We start from the raw sequence: 8,569 nt of genomic DNA, 5'->3' as shown, positions 1-8,569 counted from the left end.
GTGCCTAGTCCATGGACGTGACCTCGAAACACGCATGGTTGAGTCTTGACCATATGGGTATAAAGTCTCTTAGTTGGCTTCTTCCCTTGCCCTCTCACACTGACCCTCAAACACCCCTTCTTCTGGTGCCTCTATCACTTTGCTAAGTACTCCTCTGCTACCCTTCTCTGGGACCCAACTTTTCCTGCTTCCCCTTCTTCTGCAGGATACCTCCTCTACCCCACACAGGCAACAAAACACGTAGGCTTGTAGCACAGCTATCTAGTAACAGAGCGAGAAAAATCTAAAGATACAAACTACTAAAAATGGTATACTCCCATAATATTGTATAATCCTGTAATGGCAATAAACAGCTCCTTCCACGCTCTCCCTGGGTCACCCACGTGACCAGGCTCCTTCTGAAGCATATCTCTGGGTTCCATTCAGTCCCAGAGCATCCTGCCTCCATCCTTAGTCCCAGAGAGAGCTTGGTGGGCAATCCCTCTCACCCACATTCCAGAAGTAACCTCTCCTCTGGGCCCCCACACTGCTCAGTCCCTGGTCATATGTTCTCCTCCTTCTGTGACTTCTTCCTTTATTTGTCCCTCACCCCCGCTGCTTTCCTCCTCCTCCTGGATTGAAGCTTTAGCTCCGACAGCTTCCTCTCCTCTGAGCCTCGTGTCATCCCATCTTCCTGGAGACCCTCTGACTTGAGAAGGCAGCTTCCTACTGAACTTGAGAATGTTTTTTAAAAAAGATTTTATTTATTTATTTGACGAAGAGAGGAAGAAGGAGTGAAAGGACACAAGCGGGGGAGCCGCAGAGGGAGAGGGAGAAGCAGGCTCTCCTCTGAGCAGGGAGCCGGATGTAGGACTGGATCCCAGGACCCTGAGATCATGACTTGAGCCCAAGACACATGCTAAACTGACTGAGCCACTCAGGCGCCCCTGAAATTGAGATTTTTTATTGGCTCTCGAGTAATAGGGGTACAGTAGAGATGGTGACCCCAAATATCATGATCAGGACATCTGTCCTCCATCACCCTTAGGGTAGGGCTGTTATGGGCCACATATTCCAAGTCCCCTCAAGTTCACTTTACTTGGAGTTATGCTGCTTCCCCTCTTCCTTTTCTAGCTCTTCCCACTGGACTGATTCCCAGCTTTTCTGGTAGATCACAGGGCAAGGACTCCCCCTGTTCATTCAAATTACCACACTCTTAAACTCTTTGAAAAAGACAAACAGAAGAATGAGATTTTACTTTTATGCTTGAAAGGACAAGGCAGTCCCAAAGGAATTCTTCTGGTCTAACAAACAAACAAGAATCTCCTAACTCTCTATGCCTCTTCCAAATCAAAGAGGTTAATTTAAATATCATTTTCAGGGGTGCCTGGGTGGCTCAGTCAGTTAAGTATCCGGCTCTTGGTTTCAGCTCAGATCATGATCTCATGGTCGTAAAATGGAGCGCCATCTCCACCTCCATGCTGGGCATGGAGACTGCTTGGGAGACTCTCTCTCCCTCTGCTCCTCCCCCTGCTTTTGCACTCTCTCTATAGAAAAAATAAATAAATGAAATACTGTTTTCAGACAAATAAGTAATCAATGGCCAGCTGGGGTTGCAGACTTTCAAGGTTTATAAATTACATTGTATCGGTCATATAGCCACCTTCTCGGATGTCTGCGTGGCTTAGAAGATTCCTTTGTGCAAATTACACTTCTAAAGATGATATAAATATAACGCAGAACAGGATTACATATTTTCACACCAGTGGGACTGAATGTTCTTGATTTACCACTTTATCAGCATCAACTCTATGAAGCAGAATCGTGTCTGATTTTCTGCAACTCTAGGAGAAGAGGGAATATGTTCTCGTCTTGCTAAGATTTATCTGGTGAGCATTTAGGGGGCTTGCTTTTTAAAACCGAGCACCAGAATTTCACTTTAGGGCATTTGGGGTGGGGGGGAAGGCAGGACTGAGAAGCTTAAAATGTGCAAAAGAGAAAGTTAACAAATGGAAAATGAGACACATTCTGGTTTTCATCTATGATTGGGAGACAGGTGCATTTATTCCAGGGCAAGGGCCAGGCAACGGGGTTGTGGCTGGGGAAGGCTCTGGAACGAGGCAGAAGAATATAGTAATTCCCAGCATGACGTTTACAAAATCTCTAGGATAGACAGCCTTGCCATCTGGCTCAGGAATAGCTAAAATATTGGAGACAGTTTTTTACCCCAGTTGAGGGTGGATATCTTTGAGATCAAGAAGACCTCAGGGCTGCCTGGGTGGATCAGTTGGTTAAGCAGCTGCTTTCAGCTCAGGTTGTGATCTCAAGGTCTTGGGATCGAGTCCCGCATCAGGCTTCTGCTCAGCAGGGAGCCTGCTTCTCTCTCTCTCTCTGCCTGCCTCTCTGCTACTTGTGGTATCTCTCTGTCAAATAAATAAATAAAATCTTAAAAATAAGAAAGAAAGAAAGAAAGAAAGATGCCTCTTACCCACCTACACCCAGACTCAACTTGAAGAAGCTGAAGGAAAGTTCGGTGGGGGTCCTGCCACTTGCTCATTTTTTAAAAAGTTCTCTACTTCAAAGACTCTATTTCTTTATACTCCCAGTTCTCTATTAATCACTCTCCAGACTGTGGTTGTCTCTATCCACGCCCTTCCTTTCCAGACCGGGTACTCTGGGGTGAGGAGTGATGGCACGTGGAAGCCCCAGGACATCCACTGCCTCATAGTGGTGAGAGGAAGGCTCTGGTGAGAGGGAGTAGAATTCACCTCCGTGGACTCCTCCTTGGTTCCTGGCCTGCCCTCCTCCACCCTGCCTTGACTTGGCGATCTTGAGGTACAGCTGCTGTCTCAGGTCCTGCCTGCTCATTGGATGTCAGAGCCTGTGAGATGGCTGACTGTGGTCTGCCTGGCATGTGGAGGAAAGCATGAGGGCCCCTAGGAGTCCAGGTTGGGCCACTTGGTGCGGATGGTAGCAGAGGGAGGAGCAAGAGGAGCCCCAGAAGAGGAAGCCTTCTACTGCCCCCTGCAGGCGAAAAGCTAGGACCTACAGGGCCTGCCCAGGAACAAGAGAGACCCTGGCACGAGCCCCCAGGGATCTGCCCTTGGAGGAAGCGGCACTGAACCAGACACTGGATCACAAGTCTTAGGGGCTGAGTATTGTGTTCTTTGTCTCTAATGTTCTTTGTCATATTCTTTTGATCATGCTTCACTAAGGCTTCTCCATCACACGCCCACCTGACCACCCATCAGCCCTGAAAACACTGGCTACTTTTGCATTTATTTTCACCCACCCTGATTCACTCTATTCAAAGAAATTCTCCCTGAGGAGGTCTGATGGCCCTAATAAGGTTGCTAGTGCTTTACCCATGAGGACACTAACCCCTCCTCTCTTTGTAGCTTTGGTGGCCTAACTGTACCCAAACCTCCAGAACACTCTATAGGGTCATCTATTGGAAGAGCATGTTTCTTAGTTTGGTTGGAAGAGTCCCAGTTCACGCTGGTTGTCCTGGTGTAATTATTACTAATGTCCTCCTTCCCTTTCACAAGAGTCCTGGTTTAGACAATAAGCTGTCTGGTCATCAGTGGGCAAGATGCCTTGCAACTTCTTCAATATGGTGACCCTGCTGCATGAGACCTCCCTGAACCCAGCCCCACTCACTGTCACTTGTCACTGTGACCACTATCCCAGTCTGAGCCCTGAGTGCCCAGAGCCCTTTCTGGAAACTCTGTGCCTACTACATCAGTTAGCATGCTTTCGTGGGCAACACGATACCCCTCTGAAATCACACGGAGGATACGTGCTCACCAACATACCTCTGCTCCCCACCTCTCCACCGAAATCAGAGCCTCCCTTCGCTTTAATACTTAAAAAAATATCATCTTCAGGTATTCAGGTCTGATAGATGGGAGGGGATGGCTTTGTCCCAAAGTTCTCAGGTCTGACTACTAAACCCTTTCTCCTTATTTTTAAAGATTTTATTTACTTATTTGAGAGAGAGTATGAGAGGGAGGAGGTCAGAGTGAGAAGCAGAGGGAGCTGATGGGGACTTGATTCCGGGACTCCAAGATCATGATCTAAGCCAAAGGCAGTCACTTAACCAACTCAGCCACCCAGCCACCCATCTGTCTACCAACCCCTAAGAACTCATCACGAGAAAGAGACTGGGAATATCCCCCAAACAACCCTCCTGCTTTTATCCTGCCAGAGAGGCTGGAGGAAGGGCAGGAGGAGTCCTCAAAACAGGAAAAAAAAAAATGATTGTGCAAGAGATTTTCAGTATGTTTGGTGTGAGGAAAACCACTGTGGTAGAGTAGTATTGTGCTTCACTCTGCCTCTCCGCAGCAGTGTAGACCGTCTTGTCGAAAACTGTCATCATCAGAGAGTGGGGGTTTTGAAGCTGAGAACTTTCCCCCACAGATTGCTCAGTGAAAGCATTCATTTTGAAGTTGGATTGTTCTAGAGGGAATTCCTCATATGGGTTGGAAACTGTCTCAACTCCTTTTTGTCCCAGGCCTAAGAAGAACTTACCATTCAGACCCCGAAACATGCATATGTAGACACATTCATTTATTCGACCAATAGTTCTTGAATGTTACTATGTACCAGGTGTTCCATGTATGTGGGCTGTATGGAAATTCTTATACTGCATTTGGTCCTACATTCTAGACACACACACACACACACACACACGTGCGCACACGCATGCTCACACACAGACATCTTTCACAGAAGATTCCATTGTTTCTTCCGTTTTGCATCTTGTACTATGACTCCTCACAAATGTGCCAAGTACAGACCCAAACCGGGTATGTTCTGGAACTTTGTTTTTTCCAGGCTGAAAAGGTTTGGGAGAGCTATGCTTCATGGCTGTCAGGGGATGGCAAGAAAGAGAGGGTCAAAACAGACACAATTTCCCAGGTGCAGGCCTGTTATCAAGTCTGCCCGCCTTCATACACCTACACCTACCACACCTGGGAATGATCTGCCTCATCCATCTTTTGAGAACCAGCCCCCCCCCCCGCCCCGGCCGGGGTTTCTCCCCTTTCCTGGGAGCACTGAAACTTGCCCTCTTATGTAGTAACTCTTAGGGTCACATGGAGCATCTGGGAGACGGGAGACACATCCACAGGGCTGAACAACGGTCCCCGTCTGTGAGCCATCTGGTGGGAAGAAACCAGGTAAGGCTCCAGTCGGAGCTGGGGCTTCATCCCTCGCTTCCCTTTAGAGCCTCCTTCCCTCCTCCGTGATAGTCTATAATGGGCAGCATCAGACTCTGCTCCTCAGCTTGTTCTCCCTTCTAAGACGGGCCCATTCTGGAGGTTAGCACTTCTTAGAAGACTTTCATAGAGATGCTCTGGAGGACAGGAGGAGAAAGGTCTTAAAAGAGAACTCCAAGGCAGACCGGGTGACCAACTGTTCTGACTTGCCTGAGACTGAGGGCTTGCCTGGGATGTGGACCCTTCAGTTTTAAAACTAGGCAAGTTCTGGGGGCACCTGGACAATCTCTCCTAGTGGAGTTCAAGAGCTGGGTGGAGGCTGGGTGGGAAGAGGCATGGCCATACAGCTTCTGGTGTCTTGAGCAGCCTGGAGCCTGGCATGGACACTGTTCAGAAGAATCTAACACTTCGAATATGAAGGCCTGCCCTCGTCCCACATAGGTGACATGGCTGCAGTGAGTGTTGTGGGTCAGGGGACAAAGACTCCAGGGACTTGGGGTAGAGTAGGAGGCTGGTGGCTCTCTGTGCAGCTGGTTGTCACAGGCCTGTGTGGGGCTGGGGCTGAGTAGCTGGGTGGCCTCTGTAGTTTGTCACCTGGCAGGAAAAGCAGAAGTGGCTACCCATGCAATTATGACATCAACGCAGATACAGGGCTCCTCAGGGCTGGCACTGTGTTGAATGGTACCCTTGTCCACATCTGGGAGTGGGGACATAGGAAGAATGCCAGGAGTTGATGACCTGGGCTCTGGAGCCTTGGGGAGAGGAGCGTGTCTGCAAAGAGCTAACACTCTTCTTAATATTATTATCATGAGGTCTGCCTGGGTGGCTCAGTTGTTAAGCATCTGCCTTCAGCTCAGGTCATGATCTCAAGGTCCTGGAATGGAACCCCCATCCTGGTCTGGGCTCCCTGCTCAGCAGGGGGTCTACTTTTCCCTCTCCCTCTGCTCCTCCCCCCAGCTTGTGTGGTCTCTCGCTTCCAAATAATAAAAAAAATAAAATCTTTAAAAAGTTTTTGAACTACTGCTTTCTCAAGCTAGTCTGCAGTTTGAGTTAAGCCAAGCTAACTACCTACTTGAAAAAAAAAATCAATACTTTTTGGAGGAAGAACACAGAGTCCATCATCTTTATAATGTACCTCCAGTTGTGTCCAGGATACAGTCCAAAATTACTCCAGATATGAAGAAACAGGAAATGCAAACCACACTCAAGAGAAAAGACAACAGAGATGTCCCCCGAGATGACCTGGATGTTGGAATCTGTGCACAAGGATTTGGCATGCAAAGACGCAAGGAAGAATATGCCCATGTTAAAGGAAAAAGGAAACATAAGCAGAGAAATAAAAACGTTTAAAAAGAACCAAATGTAAATTTTAGAATTCAAAGATGCACTACATGAAATTTAAAAAAGATCTCTGGAGGTGCTTAATAGAAGCATGGAGATGGCGGAAGAAAGAGTCCATGAACTTGCAGATAGGTAAATAGAAATTATCGAATCTGAAGATCAGAAGGAAACAAAAATTATTTTATTTTATTATTCCTAGTTTTAAAAAAAATATATTTTATTTACTTGTCAGAATGAGAGAGAGAGACAGAGAGAGTGAGAATGAGCACAGGCAGAGAGAGTAGCAGGCAGATGCAGAGGGAGAAGCAGGCTCCTTGCGAGCAAGGAGGCGGATGTAGGACTCCAACCTAGGACGCTGGGATCATGACCTGAGCTGAAGGCAGCTGCTTAACCAACTGAGCCACCCAGGCATTTCTGTTTTATTTTATTATTATTATTTTTTAAAGATTATTTATTTATTTGATAGACAGAGATCACAAATAGGCAGAGAGGCAGGCAGAGAGGAAGGGAAGCAGGCTTCCTGCTGAGCAGAGAGCCCTATTCCGGGCTCCATCCCAGGACCCTGGGATCATGGCTAAGCTGAAGGCAGAGACTTTAACCCACTGAGCCACCCAGGTGCCCCCAGAAGGAAAAAATTTTAAAGATGAGCAGAAACTCAGGGATCTGTGGGACAACACACACACACACACACTAAACCCAAACCCTCTAATACAAGTGTTCTTGATTTTCAGAAGGAGAGGAGAGAGAGAATGAGGCAGAAAAAATATTCAAAGAAATATGCTGGAAATTTCCCACCTTTGGTGAAAAACAAACATTTTTAGGTTCAGGAAGCTCGGTAAACTCAAAGCAGAATGGAAAAACAGCCACAACCACAACTACAACAGCCACAGTCACAACAACAAAAGCACATCCCAGCCAATCACAGTCAAAGTGCTACAAACCAAAAGTAAAGAGAAAATCTTGAAAGCGCCCAGAGGAAAAGGGCACACTGCACACAGAGAAAACATTCTCGATGTCACTGTTTTCTAATCCCAAACAGGGCAGACTGGAAGACAGTGCAACGTCTTTAAAAATTCTGGAGGAAACGAAATCGTCAACTCAGAATTGTTTTTCCAGTGAAAATATTCTTCCAGAATGAAGATGAAATAAAACTATTCTCAGATCAGAGAAAACTGGGAGACTTTGCTGACCTGCATGATGAGAAATGCTAAAGGGAGTGTCCGGGCTGGGAGGCAAGGAGCCCGGGGTGGACGACAGAGCTGCAGGGAGCAGTGAAGAGACTTATATGGTAAGTTTGTAGCTAAATAGAAAATCTGGCTTTTCATTTTACATAAAAAAGGCATACCTGTTCTAAGCAAACATTGTAACTAGGGATCGTGGGGCTTATAACATAGGTAGATGTACATACATGAAAACCACAGCATGGTGGAGAGCGGTGGACCCCTACAGTTCTGGGGTTCTTCAGTATTTCCTCCAAGGAGATGGGAAAACTAAGATGGGGAGAAGAAATTCTCTCCAGGGTGGTGGCTCGAAGCGTGTGTCCTGGCAAGCCCTGGGGGTCCCTGAGATCCTTTCAGTGGGGGGTTGGGGAGGGGTAGTGAGGTCAAAATTAATTTTACAATAATACCCAGGTATTATTTGATTTTTTTCTCTTTCTCTCATGAGAGAACCACAGAGTTAGCAGAGGCCACATGTGGTGTGGTAAGATCATCCCCTGATGTGTATTTGTGAATTCTTATATTTTAAGATGTTCACTGTTTTAATTTTTAATACGGTGACTATGAATAGATATATCCAGATAAACAAAAGCTCTTTGAGGGTCTCAGTTTGTAAGGGGAATAAGTTTGAGAAAAGCTGTCTTAAAGCAACCACTAGAAATACTACACAATAAATAGAATACACTGAATACAATATGATAAAACACAATATAGTAATTAAAAAAAAAAAGAAAAGCAAAGAAGTAGAACTACAAAGCCAATCTATCAATTAAATTGAAATGGAATTCTGAACTGGCTTAATTTGCAGGACTC

Source organism: Mustela putorius, unplaced genomic scaffold (genome assembly GCF_011764305.1).
Source record: "Mustela putorius furo isolate JIRA1106 unplaced genomic scaffold, ASM1176430v1.1 tig00003988_pilon_pilon_pilon, whole genome shotgun sequence".
In the NCBI taxonomy this organism is placed as follows: Eukaryota; Metazoa; Chordata; class Mammalia; order Carnivora; family Mustelidae; genus Mustela; species Mustela putorius.
The sequence above is the reverse complement of the archived record's forward strand: the minus strand, read 5'-3'. Positions refer to the sequence as shown.